Source organism: Marmota flaviventris, chromosome 5 (assembly GCF_047511675.1).
Source record: "Marmota flaviventris isolate mMarFla1 chromosome 5, mMarFla1.hap1, whole genome shotgun sequence".
NCBI classification, from domain to species: Eukaryota; Metazoa; Chordata; class Mammalia; order Rodentia; family Sciuridae; genus Marmota; species Marmota flaviventris.
Window position 1 is genome coordinate 95,067,055 of NC_092502.1, and position 17,244 is coordinate 95,084,298.

At 38.3% G+C, this 17,244-nt stretch overlaps 1 long non-coding RNA gene across 1 annotated transcript; it reads left to right on the forward strand.

Annotated features, from left to right (window-relative positions):
• The first annotated feature begins 4,986 nt into the window (after nt 1-4,986).
• Nucleotides 4,987-6,805, forward strand: LOC114086275 (uncharacterized). The gene is made up of 2 exons (XR_003581624.2): nt 4,987-5,337; nt 6,494-6,805. It is a non-coding gene; the product is annotated as an uncharacterized lncRNA (long non-coding RNA).
• Nucleotides 6,806-17,244: the final 10,439 nt, after the last annotated feature.

The window sequence follows — 17,244 nt, forward strand, 5'->3', positions numbered from 1 at the left end:
TTTAATTCCTCCAAGATAGTACTTTCTGTGAAATCAGGAAGATTGTTCCTAAATTTACCTCTGAAATACAAAAGAATGTAACTGGTTTCGTATTAAATAAAAGTAATAGACAATTCTCTGAAAATATCAGATTGGGAAAATCTGAAGTGGGGGTGTTATGGAAGCAGCTAACGACAGCCTAACCTAACTGAATATTGGACTTTCAATTTTCAAAATAGAACCAATTTTGTCTAAGGTAGCAATTAGGATGCAATTTAGTGCTATAACCTATATTCCATATAATTATTCTCATATTTTGATTTACTTATATGTCTATTACTTTACTTTGTATTCATTATATTTAAGAGTTATAATTCCATAGAATATTTACCACCAATGTGCAGTTGAAAAATTGGGGGGTCAGAGAGGCTAGGTAACTTGCTTGAGTTCTCCCAGTCAATAATTTTGCAGAGTTAAGGAGGTGAACCCAGCTCAACTAACTCCACATCCCATGCCATGTTACCCCCCCTTTTTTTTCCCTGTAGCTATTTGCAATACAAGTATACACTTTGGATTCTTGGAAGCACTTGCTAATTTCCTGAATTATTCTTTTTTTATCAGTCTAGTTTATTAAAGTATAATTTATATACAATAAAATCTAACCTTTTAGTGTACAGATGGATTAATGTAGTACTTCTAATTTTGTTTTTTTCTACACTCTTCCTTTAAAGTCAGATAATTTATTTTTTCAGTTTCCCTTAGTAATTTGCTACAATTTAAAAAATTTTGACTTTCCTTTTAACTTACCACTGCTTTGGAAGTTCTGAATGCTACCAACATTGTTCTTATTAATTCTCTGAATCTTCTTTATGAAGTGGGGTTTCTTCGCAGAGTGAGAAGCTAAGACTGTAGTTATATTCAGAACTCATAGATTTTTCTCCCATTAGATTTTTCCCATTAGTGTCCTAAACCAAATGAAGAGTTATTTTCTTCATCTTTATCTAATTAACTTGTAGAATGTTTAATACTTATATTGTTACACAGACATAAAGAAAATACATCTTCTCAAATGATAGCTGAATGCAATTCCAAATGTGATTGCAGGGGAAAAAGACAGGCAAGCAATTCATTTTTCCAGCAGATACCTTTCTGTTAGATGTATGTAAATAATTTGTTCATTTCTTAATTGGACAAACATTTATTGAACACCTTCTATTACGAAGATTTCCATTAAGCATTTCCATCTAACAGATATTCTGATTAATTTTACATGTAATAGGTAAAAAAAAATAGTCCTAGGGTTGATATTCACTTTAATGAGAGTTAATGGCCAAGTTAATTAAATGTTGAAGTCATCAAAAGAGTAGAGAAGACTTTATGTTTTTTGTTAACTTTCAGCAATAACAAGATAATATTTAGCATATTTTTGAAGCTCAGTAACAATGAAATAACAATAATTAGGTGGACAAGACTTGAAGCCAAAAGTGGTTTTAAAGCTTTACTAGTACAATCAGTGCATTGGAATTTAGAGGACTAGTTTTCATCTGAATTATTCTTTAATTTCATATTCTTATACTTGCAACAAATTATGTTAGCATAAATTTAACACCGTTCTGTGTGAAGTACTACCTAATGGCTAAGAGCTCTGTTTCTGGAACTAGGCTGCCTCCATTTGAATCTTGCCTCTACCATATACCAGTCATCAATATCATATGATATTGAGAAAGGAGTTGACCTCTCTGGGCATTGGTGTCTTCACCTGTAAACTGGTCATTATAGCCCATGCCTCAGAGGACTCTCCTGGGGTATTGAATAAATAATCTATACAAAGCAATAAAACAGCACGTGACACTGTAACCTCCTGGCCTGCAAAGTAAGTTGGTTTTTATTTCCTCCACTTCCCTCAGTCAGAAGACTTTGAAAAAAAAATTTATAATAATGAATTGCTTAGGAGTTTTATTCTAGATTTGTTGCATGTTTTTAGTATTTTACTAAAAAATAAATTGTGCTTATTTTGTATTTTGTATTTAAGAGCATGTATTATAGGGGACCCCCATGCTAATAATTATTAAAAAGCTACCATTTCTCCCACAGGTCCAAATAGTCAAATAGACATTGAATACCTTGCATGTTTATTCATTCATTTGTTAATTTACTCCTTTTATCAGCCATGTGCCAGGTGTGCTGATTGGATAAGATAATAACCCACCAGTCTTCTACTACATTTGCAAAAAAGTAAGCAAAATATGGTGCCCAAATTGGTGTTTGATCTTCTGACTTGTGTGACTGTTAACTATAGTAGATATTAAGATAATGGCATCTGGAATTCTGAATGTGCCTCTGCTAAGTCACTTGTAATTTGCTAACATTCAATAATTAAATTGTTGTGGACTAGTAAAGCAGAATGGACCCCAAATCCTGTCAATGAATGCAAGAGGATCTTAAGCAGCTTACTGAAATAATAATAATAATAAAAAGTGAAGTTTTGAAACTAGGATTCAGCTTTCATTCTGTGATGGGAAGAAAAATACCAGTGCTTTAATTGCAAACATGATTTCCTAAAGCATTCCAAGTTCTCCTTAGAGACTTTCAGGGGCAGGGATTGACTATCCTTGTGCCTACTTGGATAGAAAAGGTCTTCATAAAAGTGCTATGTCTGCTGGCACAGTTTAATCACTTAATACCTTGTTCCAATTGAAAACATAACCCTACCCCATTCAGATGATGGAGCACCTACACTTGATCTGTCTATGGCTTGTGCAGTCAATGATATTTCCAAGGGAAGTCTTGTGATTATTGAAATGGAAATTAATTTCATAGAGTTGGGCCTGAACTGAAAAAAGAAAATGTTCATTGTAATCTGCTGCTGATGACTCCTGAAACTGTTGCTCAGTGTAAATAAGCTCAGGGTCAATCTGAAAGAATGGACCCTATGTGGGGCCTGGGTATTGGGAATATAGTAGGTTGGTGGGTGTGAGGAAGTAAGAAACGATTCTTTGTTATTGGAGAAAAGACAACTTCAAGGACACTATCTGACAGAGTATTTTCTGCATAGTTCTTAAGTCTTAAAATTGCTGAAATGAACCAGCTGTATTCAGAAAAAGTTATAAAATTATCAAAGGTATTAATTTACCAACTTCAGTAACTGCAGGAAAAATTTAAAACTCTTTATAGGGGCATAAAATTCTTACAGATAACACCATTCCTGAGAAACTCATTTCTTAGAACTAAAACCAGTGCTATGCTTTCAGCACTGGAGAAGTTCATGTAGGATTTGGTGCCCTTAAATAACTTGAAGAATCAACCTTTTTATCCATGTAAAGGAAAAACTATAGTAAGGTGCAAAATAAAGATCACAAAGAAGTGAAGCTGAGGTTGAGGATTCTTGCCTGAATTATGGGCTTATGATGTTTGCCCATCAAACATGACACCGCACGGTATGCAAAACTTCATGAACTCCTAGGATCAGAGGGACTTCTGGAGCTCATCTGATTCTATTTCTTTATTGTAAGAGTGAATTGAGGACTGGAGAAATAAGGTTTCTTTCTCAAGGTCACTAATTATTTAGAGGAAAACTCAGGATAAGAACCTCTTTCCTTTTAGCTTAGTGATTTTCAAATATTGTGCATTCCAAGGTATCTAGAAAAATCATTACTTTTATACAAAGTGCAAGTGCATTGATGGTGGCTGGGTTCTTTCTTGTGATTTTTTCAAGTATAAAACAATGGTTCTTAAATGTTTTTAGTTGAGAATCTCACTAAGATTCTAGTGAAAGATAGGAGCACCTTTATATAAAATGAGATATATACGCAGAGACACAATATTCTTTTTAATATATAATGTATATTTATGAACTCAAAGTCTGTTAGGGATGATGGATCTGATTAGGGAATCATTGTAGATGGCTAAAGCACAGAATATTATTGATGCTAATTACATAAAATAATAAGAAAGTCTTTATATTATTATTGCCTTTTAATTTTATGTAACTGCAAAATACATTGAAATAAAATATTCCAAAAAGTCTATAACTTTTGAACTGTAGAATACTTTGTTCAAGTTCTTAAATTTACAAAACTGAGACCTATGAAGGATAAAAAACTTAAGATTCCCTGGACAACTTTAGTAACAGAGTAAGAACATATTATGTTGTATGAATGTTCATATTTATACTAAACTTTGGAGCTTCTGCATGACAATAGAAATTTAAAGGACAAATTTAACTTTCAGAAGGGTACATAGCTTGTCAATATCTATTCTGATTTGTACCCCATTATACTAGGACATTATGAAATAAAGAGATATTGAATTCAGAAATGCTTATCTATATTAATCATCAAACCAGAAAACCTCTTTAGCATATTCTTAACATATATATTTTAAAATGTCACCTATTTCTAACTCAGTTGTGTAAAAATACATATTTAATTTTTCAAAATATTTTGGAAGCCAGTTTTTTTGAAGTGTTAAATTCAAGAAGATATTTCAACATTACAGGGAAGATTACTTTTAAAAATGGAAATATTTTTGAATTGATAAATTTGTTAATAACCAAATGGTTTTAGTTCATAAATCAGATACAAACAAGCAGAATACATAGGTAATAAATTAGGTGCTATTACACAGGAGACACTTCGGTGAAGAATCACTTGGGGATGGAGTGGGCCCCCACACTCTCAGAAACTCAGACACAGGTCCTCACCTTGTCCCAACTGAGGCATTGCTGCCTCCTCTGGAACCTCTTTTGTTTTAAAACATCAGTGGCACGTCTTAGATAAGTCCCCACTTTTGCACTCATCCTCGATCATTATAAGCTTTGGGAAGGGAATTTTGTTTTGACCTCAAACTCCATCAGGAAGACTGGGTTCTGGAAAAGGGTTACTGCCAAGAGAGTACTTTCCACTCTGGAGGTTTCCAGCACCCCGGAGACAGCAGGATCGCTGGCGGAGCGCGGGGGCGGCTTCCTGCCTGCCTGGGTGCACTCTGCCACTCCGGGCCCAGAACTCCGCTCAGCTTACAACTCCTCTCTGTCCTGCAATACCCCGCCAAGAATTTCAGGGTTCAGGGTCTAGGCATTTGACTTTGAGCAAAACTTACGTGCAGAGAACTTGGACCTACGGCTAGAGGGATCAAAGGCTCAGGACCAGACTCCGACTCCCGTGCCAGCAGAAAGTGCAGGCACTGGCCCTGCACTTCCGGAAGTTCTGCCAACTTCACTCTCCTTAGTTTTCCGACCCGCACTCTACAGCACTCTTTGAGAGTTCGGGAGAATGAAATCGCCTCTCAAAACCTCAAGGCTGGGAGAGAGAGACAGGAGATGAAGGAGAAGAGGAGATGAAGTCGGCCACTTGGCCACAGGTCCGAATTTTGACACACCTGGAATTCACCCTGGGGAAGGAAGGAAATGGGTGACAAGTGACATGCCCGAATTCTGCATCCTCACTTCTGCTGTACTCTTGAGTATATATATATTGTTTTAATTTGTACTTTCCCCATTACGTTTGGAAACATGTTTCTGCTTTTACTTACCCCTTTCCCCTCATACATCCTTCTCACTCTTTTTCTGCATTCCTAACCCTCCAAATGAACTCGAGTGCTCTGTAGTTATCCTGACTTGCACGGGGCCTCGGGGTCAAACGACTGGATTCCGGTAATGGACTCCCTCCCATCTCTGGGCTCTACTCTTGGGACTTTCCTGGCTACCGCGGATGAAAGTCAGATAACCACTATCACCGACAGCGAGAAACCGGGGAAAGGCTGTCCCAAGCCCTACCCAAATTCCCCCCCCCCCCTCTCTCTCTCTCTCTCTTTCTTTTCCTTTATTTTGTCTCAGACTTCTTAACAACCTTAGTCTCTTTTTATGTGAACTTTACACTTCACTTCTGTTATGAATTCTCAAAAGACAGGCAATGGGAGAGGAACCATGGAGGAAAAAAGAGCGAACAGGAGACACTCATTGTATATTTACTTTACATAAAGAAACGAAACATATGTAATTTTAGATGTTCTTCCGAATTAGAGTTCTGAGGCTATAGAAAACCTATTTTTAACGTTCCCTTCTCTCATACAGTCTTGATTGCCTAAATTGCTTCTAATTGGGTGGCACACATTACTGGAAACGAAGGACGCATGACAAGCAGCCTTCATTCTTCCACGGATTTAGATAATGTCTCTGGATGAATATCATTTCTGATCAGGAAAAACTAGAAAACTCATAAACAGCCCGCAGTTTTCTTAGGAGGTTTGTGCAATGGGTGGTATGTGTGTGGGGTGTCCTGACAATCATTCAGTCATGCAAACGGATGGCATTTTATAGAATGCACCTCATAATAATCCAGCGCCCATGTTTTTATCCCAGATCTACCAGGACACAAAAAATAAGCATACTTTTTTTTTTGGGGGGGGGAGGTCATTGTTTTGAAACTTACCTAGCCTTCTTCCTTCTCATATCTGCCAATTGTAAAAGTTTTCAGTAAGCCTCCTTTAAAACATTACCTCTTTCTCCTTACCCAAGATTCAAGATTCGGTCGTCCCTCAGCTTCCCTGGTGAGCGATGCCAGCCCCCAACAGGAGCAGTAAGCAAAGGTCATTACTACGCAAACTGGTGTGTTCAGGAACTCCGAAGAATCAGCAACTGGAGGACACCCCGGGGCCAGGGTTCTTGGAAAAGTGAGAGATGCAACCCCAAACTGAGTTTGCTGAGGCAAAGCATTTGAAGTGAACTGTTTTCTTCTAAGGTGCGTTCTGTCGGCTCCCGGGTGGGGTACCTCAGATGCTAAGAGACACTTGAAAGTGAAGGCTGAAATAAATGAACGACTGAACTAATTGTCTTGTCAAAGTACTGTTTAATTTTTTTCACTACCCAGAAATAAACCAACAAATACATAAATATTATTTTAGGCCAGAGGAAATCTGCCAAGAGTATGTTTCACTTTCTGCAGTCAACTTTAGAGTCATCGGGTTTTTCTTGTTAATTCTTTTCCTTACGAAAAAAATTCAAGAATGACATGGAAAGCCCCTTTAAGGCCACTTTAAGCTGTGTCAGAGCAGAATCCTGAGTGAGTTGGAAGTACCCAAACCCATCCAGAGTACCTGCCTTCAGGGTAGGGCATGGACAGTGCCTTTGGAGGTAGAGGGTCAACAGCAACTTTCTGCTGTGCCTAGGCACAACTTTTATTTCCCCCTTTATGAATCCAATAAAGACACCTCAATTTTTGGGAAATCTAACACTTCTGCTTCATTAAAGGTCCATTGCTATCTAGCTTCATATCCTACACTGGCCCTCAGAATGACTTTATTAGCCCCACAAAGATTCCGGCAGTAAGAAATTCACAGTGATTGCATTCCAACTTGGTCCCTGTAATAGACGTGTGCCTCACTGCTGGCCTTGGTTGGGTTGACAAACACTGCTGAAACTCTCTCTTTGGAAGGTTAACCCCTATAAATTTGTTCCTCTACTAGTCCCTTGAGGAGCAGGAAATTCAATGCAGAAGAAAACATCACTGATTGGGGGGACTAGAAAGTTCTAAAGGGAAATCCCTCTGCTTCAGTGGATGCTTTGCCAAAGCAGTTTAAAAACTGAGGGGGCAACACCAAATCTTGTACTTTTAAAAAGGTAACTCTGGTGATTCAAACTTGATTCTTTAGCTGGAAGGGGTGGGGGGGGGGAAGGAATTGCCTGGAAACGAAATTGACATTCAAATGGAGTCAGGTAAAGCCCAATGCCCCTGGCCACATTTTGGATTCCAAAAAGGCACTTTCCATCCCTACTATTTTAGAAAGAGAAAGGAATAGGAGGGGAGAGAGGGCCAAAAGGGGGGAGAGGGGAGACTGCAAGAGAGAAAGAAAGAAGAGGGGGATATTTAGCAAGTTAAGAGGTTAAATATTTGAACAGATCTGTAAATATATAGACAGCCCTCCTTATTTGGGATGTGTAATAATGCCTTTTGTGGTGCTGTCTGGCTGGGAGGCTGCAAAGAGGTCTGCTCCCTAGCACCTTCTTCCCTGGGAAATCAACTGGAAAGCTTATGGGTTCGCAAAACAAAAACAGAGTTATCCTCCTTTGGAGAAAGAGGAATTCTCTCTCTATTCTATCTTCAAATATGAGAAGGAAAGAAAAAAGAAAAAGAAAATAAAGAAAAAGCAGAATAAATGAAAAGGTTTTCATTTCCTAAGGTTTTTTTTTTTTTTTTTTTTTAATTTCTCCTCAGGAGTACCTCAGATAGCTATCTTCAGACTGAAGTAATTTCAAAGTATTGTTTAAGCTGATGACATATTCTAGCACTGTTATCTATTGTGCATCTGTTATTTCCTTGAACTCAACTAACAGCGGTGTGTGTGTTTGTGTTTCGAAAACCTGGGTTCTATAGCAGTGCTTCCATTGCTGAGTAGGGTGTTCTCCCCCACCCCCAACACACACACAATACTGTTTTCTGGACAACTGTACTGAGCGCTGTTCTGAGCGCGGTTGATGGCATCTGTCCTCAGCCTGTGCCCGTGGGCGGAGGACACAGGCTGTGGGTGTGTCTCGCCCGCAGGCGCGCGCGCGTGCGTGCGTGTATCCTGTATACATGCATTCTCTGGTGTGCCTCAAATGGAGCCATTTTTTTTTTTTTTGCCCGTGCGGCGTCCTGAGCATATGAGTATTATGCAAATAGAATCATTCCGCTTGAATATTTGTGGAGGGGGAGGGGATGAATCATTTTAATTCTGCTCTAATATTTTCTCGGCACCCTTCTCATTGAGTGTGAATGCATTTGGATGCCTTTCTGAGGTCCTTGTGTATGTGTGTATGTGTGTGTTGGCAGAGAGTGTGTGTGCGGGTCAGTGGGTGTGTGCCTCGGTGTGTGGGAGACATGCACGGTCTATGAGGACCTTGAGTGATATGTATTCTCTTCGGGTGTCCCGTCTGTCTGCCCTTCTTGTTTTGTGTTCTCTGGGTGATTATGTGCGTATTTACATATGTGTGCCTATTCTCCTGCCTTCGTGTATTGTCTTTCTGCACAGTCCACACATTTCATATATATTCTCTTATCTTTTGGCAAAGTGCCTTTTTTATTCCTCGAAGAATATTTATTGATGTGATAATCTGAAATGAAAAGTGGTCTCCCATGAAGGAGATGGAAGAAAAAGGAGTGTTCATCTTTCTTAATAGACGGGGCAGTGCCAGTTGACTGGATCACAGGGTTTCTCTGCACTTTCTGCCTGTGTGTCTGTGGGAGGGGGTGTGGGGGCGGGGATTGACCGGGTGGGGGGGAGAGAAAAGGAGCTTTTAACCAGAACAAAGATAGGGTACTGCGCCTCCTGGCGGCCAGATTTAATATTGCACCGAACAGGCCCGCCCCAGTTTTCTTAAGCCCAATGAATACTGTAATTTCCTTCGTTAAACCATTCAGAGACTGCCTCTCAGACCCAGCCTCCGGCCATCAGCCAATCACCAGGCTCCATGCAAATCACCTCTTCCGTTCTCCAAACCCGACTCTGCTTTAGATGCGGTTCTTGTTACCCCGCCCCCTCCTTATTTCCTCTCCTCCCCTCCTCCCTTCCTCCTCTGCCTCCACCCGAGCAGCTGCAGGGGAAGAGGGCAGTGCTGGGTGCCTCATGCATATGCAGACAGATCCTCCTCCTCCTTCCACCTTCTCCTGTCCGCTCCCGCAGCCTTTTCCCTTCCCCCCCACCCGTCCTCCGCCGCAGCCACCGCCTCCGGTTTCCCTGGCGCGTCCGCGCGCCTCGACGTGCGGTTCCCCGAGCTCGGGTCCAAGGCAGCTATTTCCCAGAGGGAGGCCTCCTAGTGCTCTAGGAGCAGGCGCGAGAAAGGGAGGAAGGCTCCCTTCCTTGAAATCCTCTCGAAGGTCAAGTTTGAGTTTAGCTGTACAGAAGCGAGAGGCGTCGAAAATGCTGCTACAGGGTCTGAGGGAAGGTTCTGCACGCAGACTGATTTTGTAATGGCTTTCTCCCCCTTAAACACCAGATTAATTTCTCTGAAACACACAATGTACTGGCCACGTCCAGAGGCAGGATGATGATAGATAGTTTTGTATGCCCAGAGCTATGGTGTGTATTTGTCTTCTACATCAAGGCTGCAATATCCTTAAGCCATAAAGCATTGGGGAGGAGATCAGGCAGCTTTAGATCTACTTAGAGAGAGAAGTGCCTACACGTGGTCAGGGAAGAGTGGTGCGCGAGATCTGTTAAAGGTGGGCAGTTAAATGTCAGCTCCTCCAACTTACAGGTAAGCAGACTAAGAGCATGAAGGAGAACCCATGAAAAGAAAAACCTATTCAGAGAGAGAGAGAGAGAGAGAGAGAGAGAGAGAGAGATCGGGGATAATTTGTCACTGTTATTTACATTCAGAATCTGGGTTCTTGGCCCTTTACAGACAATAGTAAAAGGTACACAAGCTTTGAATACTGCTCTGAACTGCCCTTGAAGCACATTGATGGGAAAAATGTCACAGGAGAAAATCGCGGTTTCTATAGTGCTTTGAGATCCTCTAATGGGAAAGCAGGAGAATTGCGAAGTGACCTTGTTTCATAGATCTCTACTGTGACACTGGAACACTTAAAGGATTTTCTACTGAGAATTGAGGAAATTCCCACTCAACACTTACACCATGAAGAAGTGAGTAGAGAGCAGAAAAATTTAAATAATATTTTGCCAACATTTATTAATTGAGCACATTTTATGGAGTGCTTATTATGTACCTGGTAGAGATCATCATCTTCTATGCAAAGCACGGTATGGGCATAGTGTTTCTCAGGTGTGCTGGAAATTAGGGAAAGCAACAGGAATTCTAAATGGTTTCTATCTTGGAGTTGCTCATCATCTTGCCAGACAAAAAGACACAGATAAATCTGATACAGTGTAACATGGAACATGAAAACAGCTTAAATATCTGTTAGGAGTGCATTCCAACAGTGAATATTCTACAGCAATTAAAAATGAATGGATTCTCTTGAAAGCAATATTGGATGAAAAAAGCAATTGCAAAAGAATACATGTGATATTAACATAATATTTTCATCTGTTATTATAACTACAAAAAAAATTTTAAAAAATGTTGGGTATATATCCATGCACCGAAAATATAAGAACATGGTGAGGAAGGATGCATGCTAATTTCAGGATGGAGGTTATCTTTGGAAAAGAGGGTTCTTTCAGCCATATGAGTTTTAGCTATATAAGTAATGCTTGTTTCCTAAAAGATGAGAAAGTAAAAGAAAAATGAGGAAACAGAGAAGTTTGGGATGGCATTGTAGAAAAGCTGACATTGAAGCTAAGGTTAAGTTCTTGAAAATGATAAGAAGGAGTTTAATATGAGTATTGAGAAGAGAATTTTCCCTGAGAAAGAAAAGTATGAACAGTGTGAAACTTTTATTAGACTTTCTAATTTAATTTTTAATTTGTATATAGTAATATTCATTTTTTAAAGGGGTACACAATTCTTTGAGTTTTACAAATGCATGGAGTCAAGTAACCACTGTCACAAACAGGAAACAGAACGCTCCCTTATCACTACAAATACTGCCCTTTGTAGTCAACATTTTCCATACCCTTGAACCCTGAGGCCACTGATCTATCACCCATCCTTGTACTTTTGCCTTTATCTGAAGTCATATAAATGGAATCACACTGTACGCTGTCACTCTGCTCACCTCTGGCTTCTTTCACTTAGCATAATAAATTCGACCTTCATATGTGTTGTTAGGTGTTTTAGTAGTTTGCTCCTTTTGATTGCTGTGTAGTATTTCATTGTTCACATGTACCACAGATTATTTATCCTTCTACCAATTGAAGGTCATTTGAGTTGTTTCTGATATATAGCTTCTTGAATCCAGGGACTGGGTTAATTGTTGCCCAGAGTATTATCATACATAATGTGAATCTTCTGTGAATGGCTGTTGTAGGGTATATATGTTCATTTATTTCTCCTCAGAGTCTAAATCTATAATCTGTTGTGAAATACTATGTAGTGTTGAACTGCAACTATATACAGCCAAACAAAAGAAGAACACATGTTTATAGTTTTTTTGGAAGTTGTCCCTCACCTGTTGCAGTGAGTTCAGTGGTTGATTTTGCCAACATTTATTAATTGAGCACATTTTATGGAGTACTTATTATATACCTGGTAGACAGCATCATCTTCCATGCAAAGCATGATATGAGCATAGTGATTCTCAGGTGTGCTGAAAATTAGGGAAAGCAACAGGAATTCTAAATGACTTCTAAATGGCTGTTTATGAACTATCTGCTACTTAGAGCCTTTACTTATTTTAAAATTGCTAGTACTCTCCTGGCAATTTGAAAGTTCTCTTTGTTAAAAGCAGCTGTCCCAGTAATAACATGCAAGATGGCCATGAAAGAAATAAACAAATGTTTACAGACAGACTACCTTCTGGGTGGTTCAGAGTGGAGAAGCTGTAAAGAGTGATAACACTGAGATCAAAGGAGTGTTGTTGTCTAATCCTAGTTCTTTCTGTAGAACAGGCTTTTTAAAAAATTTATTTAAAATTGTATCCACTTGCTATACATGAGATTTGAATGTCATCCCTAGTTTGAGTTCTAATAATCAAAATCACCCTCTAGCAAATGACTCTAGAAACAGAAGTTTCATCTAAATGTTCAACTGAAGGGAAAGTTAGTAAACGGAGCACTAGAAATTTACTTTGGATAAATTCTTAGGTAGAAGTTATAAAGGTTATAAATCAAGGGTTATAAATGCTACATTTTAACTTAGTTAAGATTCTGTGCCATCTTGGAAAAAAGTCTACCTAATGTGTACCACATAAGCATGTTGCTATTTATGATTTTAATATTCCCCCTACAGAAACACTTCGTGAAATGTGGGCTTTGCTGTTACAGATTTTATTCTTTAATAATGCCAAACTAAGTATTGATAGAAGCATCTACCATTTTCCCAGTTAATTACAACATATCCAAGCTTCTTGTTTCCTAGTGAACTTTGAAGATTTTGAGAAAGTGGTAATTTCCCACAATAAACTAATTTGTAGCTCTAAATTCAAATAACATAATATAGAATCATGCACTTTTAACTTTCGTCACTGTGGCTGCAATTGTATTTAGTAAACATGTCCAAGCTAAGACATGTCAGCCAGGCAGGTTCATCCATCCAGTAACTTATTGGTAGTTCTTCCATTAAGAGATGATCACTGCTGCACTTTGTGTTACAAATAACTATCTTAGTTATTTGTAACACAAATATACAAATAGCTATCTTAGTACCCATCTGTGATTTCTAATGGAAATGAAAGTACTGATGGTAAAGAAAAGAAACATGTTTCAAAGGATCCAATTCCATGATTGTGGAGTAATCTAGTAAAGCCTTTTCTTTTCTAGGCACTGTCTTTTAAAATGAGATTCTGCTCCAGAGTGTTACAGTAGCATAATATAAATTGGTGGCTCTGGCTTTTTAAACTGTGGTTCTTTCCCTGTAAAGCAGTATAAGTGAGTGCCTTATCATAACTTTGGAATAATGACATCTCAAGGCCTGTGCATTGCATTCACAAGCAAGTTAAGTCCCAGAATGGGGTTGACTCAGCAGTACCTGACCAGGCTGCTTGATGCACTGAATACCATTGCCCCTAGGAATTAATATAGAGGTGCCTGGAGCTTGTGTAAAGTTCTCTGTGCCATTTGAAAAAGGAACTCGGAGGAAAGATAGGCTGATTTTTAATTTTAATGTTTTACTCATAGGTTTAAGTACATTTATGGTTTGCTTTGCAAAATGTCAACAGACATCCCAAGTGGATAACATTTAAAAAAGATTGAATTTCCTGTATTTACTCTAATATCATCTAAAAAATGTGGTCATCAATGCCCACAGGTTCATTGGCTAAGAAAACTCATTCAAATAATTATTAAAAACAACTAATAATACTTTTAGTTATTTCCCTCAATTAATTAGAACTCCAGCAAGACAGAACAAAGGTTTCATTGTAGTTTTGGTGCCTTTAGGAAGGACTGTAAATTGAGTTCCTATTTACAAGATGGCTAAAGGACACTTTGAGAAGAAATTGTCTGTTAGCTACTGGTATAAGTGTTCACTTATATATTATAAATAACATTACATTTTAGTATATTATATACTCAACAATTGACTTTCACGTAAATTATTTCATGTAGGTTATCTCACAACAATTTTATAAAATAGATTGCTTATGACAATTACTATCTTCATTTTGTAGTGAAGGATACTGAGGTTCAGAAATATTTAAAATAGCTAACATTTTATGAACTGTATATTTTGTGCCAGGCAGTGTTTTAAGCACTTAACATGTTCTGATTCATTTGATCTACATAGCACATGCAGGAAATGAATGCTATTATTATCATCTTCATTTTATAGATTAAATCTTGGAGAAACAGAGAAGTAAAGTAATCTGTCCAAAGCTAACAGTGAGCAAATGATGGAGTCAGGTGAGAAACCACTCATTTCAGTTACAGATCAGTGCCTAACCATTGCATGTTTCTGCCTAGCCAAGGTTCAGCAACTTGCCCAGGAAATTTGGTAAGTGTTGGGTTGTAAATTAGAGCCATTGAAGTGCTTGGTTGTAAGTTCTCTCACTGTATTTTACTTTATTCCAAATCATATTTTACTATATTGTATACTTCTCATCTTTCTCCTAATGGAATGTGAATTTCTTTAATGCAGAGAAGATCACATGATTCCTTCTGTACGGAGATTACACCCTATTTTCTCTGGACATTCTCCTAATGTAAGAGGAAGCTATTAAAATATATTGAGTCAAAAATGAAGAACTCTGCAGTCTTTATAGGCCTGAAGAATTACAACTGGAATTTTGGTGATGTAGAAAGAGTTGGCCAAGGGAAGAAGACAATGATTAAACCAAAACGGGGAAAATAATTGATAAAATAGGAAAGAACAAGATAACAAACAGCAACGTTTATACTGCTCTTTCCACTTCCCAGACACTTTTCATGGGTCATGCCATTGTGATCTTTATTTTATGAATGCGAAGACTGAGGGTCAGTTATATGACCTTCTCATATATACATATGTTCTTAGATGCATGTATAAAAAACAGGAAGAAAGACAGTGACCTGCTAATCTGAGGATCCTCTGTGGCTTTCTCAGGATGTGTATTGCTTGATTTTCATCAGATATTTCCTGTTCTATACTCCCTGTACTACTGACTTGTCTTCTACCAGTCCAGTCATGGTACCAAGATGATCCTTCCAAAATCCTGCTCCTCTGCTATACTTCAGTGTCTCTTAAGAGCAAAATGACATGATACATGAAAAGTGTCTGGCAAATAGAAAGGGTTATAGATTTCATGTGTTGAAATTGAATCCCCATTGGGAAGTGGAAACTTAATATGACTATGGTGTTTAGAAGTGTGGCCTCTGGGATCTGATTAGGATTAGATAAGTTCATTACCATGGGGTCCCCATGACTGCATCTTGGTGACGTTATAAGAGAGACTGGAAGATACATGCACACACTCACACCCACCCTGTTTCTTGCCATGCTATGTCCTGAGCCACCTAAGCACTCTTCCATAAAAAGTCCATTTACCAGATGCAGCCCAAAACCTTGTACCTCTGGAACTGTAAGTAAACCTTTTTGTCTTCATAGTGTACATAAAGGTATTTCAACATAATAACAAAAAGGACTATTACATCCTCTTTGGTTTAAAATATTTGATTGTTCCTTATTGTTTACAGGTTATGTGGCCTACTGTACCACAGCTCTGCTTTACATTTTTATCTTCATTTCAGGCACTTTCCTCAGATCTTTTAATATGATTGCTTTAAAATCCTTTTCATTCCAGGATGGACCACATACTAACTCTTTTGTGACTTTATCCATGTTGTTCTCTCTGCCTGGAATGTTCTTCTTTTTTCTCTCTCTTTTTTTTTTTTCACTCATCCTGTAGGATAAAGTTCAAATGTATTTCTTGCTGAAGGCTTTTTATGAATCTATGGGTGAAATTAACATATTATCTCATTAATATTAACTACATTTTTAAAAACAGTAGCAGCTAACATCTACTGAATGCTTAAATGCTCCAATTCTATTACTACTGATGAATAAAAAGAGATTCAGTGATGTTTTAGTCAACTTTTCTTGCTGCTGTGACCAAAAGACTCGAGAAGAACAGATTTAGAGGTCTCAGTCCATAGACAGCTAGCTCCATTCTTCAGGGTTCGAAGTAAGGCAGAACATCATGGTTGAAGAGTGTGGTGGAGGAAAGTAGCTCATGACTACCAGGAAATGAGGGTGGGGAGGAAGCGGCCCTCTCACCACAGACAAAATATAAACCCCAAGGGCATGCTCTCATTGACTCACATCCTTCAGCCAAACCCTGCCTGCCTACAGTTATCACACAATTAATCCCTATAGTAGATTAATACACTGATTAGGTTAAAGCTTTCATAGCCCAATCATTTCACCTCTAAACTTTATTGCATCATCTCACACATGAGCTTTTGAGGGATACCTCATACTAAATCCTAATGAGAGACTTTGTATAACTGCCCAAGAAGATTTGGGTGGTAAATTGTCAGATCCAACTACCCAAACCATTAGCTTAATCACTTTCTTTGTTTCTTCCATTGATACCACATATTAGAGTGCATGTTTATTTATCTCTCTCTTCAAAAACAAGAATTTTAGAAAGGCAGCTATTGGTTTGCTTTTGTGTTCTTTATGCAAAAGAGCAGAAATAGCTCTTTATGCATGATGCAGAAGGAGCTCTAAACATAGTTAAAAGACTAATTGGATATCACACATTACTCATTCTTTGGGCTACATTTTCCTCACTTGGACCACTTTATTCTAGGCCACAGATCAGCATTGTACTACTTCAGTCTGTTCTCCCACTTTAATGGCTTCTAAAGTCACTATTCATAAAATTGACCAGCTTGACAACAGTTTACCTATGAGCATATTTATTTACCACCTTTAAAAGGCTTGAATTGAAAACTATACCCTAGACATGATCTCTATAAAACTTGGAATGCAGGCACTCTCATTGCTGTTTTATATTTTGAGTTGAATCAGAACTAGATTTAATCTTATTATTTTTTTAATTTTTATTTTTTGTAGTTGTTGATGGACAGAATGCTTTTATTTTATTTGTTTATTTTTATGTGGTGCTGAGGATCAAACCCAGTGTCTCATGCATGCTAGACAAGCGCTCTGCTGCTGAGCTACAGCCCCAGCCCCAAATCTTATATTTTTGATAGGCACAAACTTCAATATCACAATGTCAGAATGTTCCC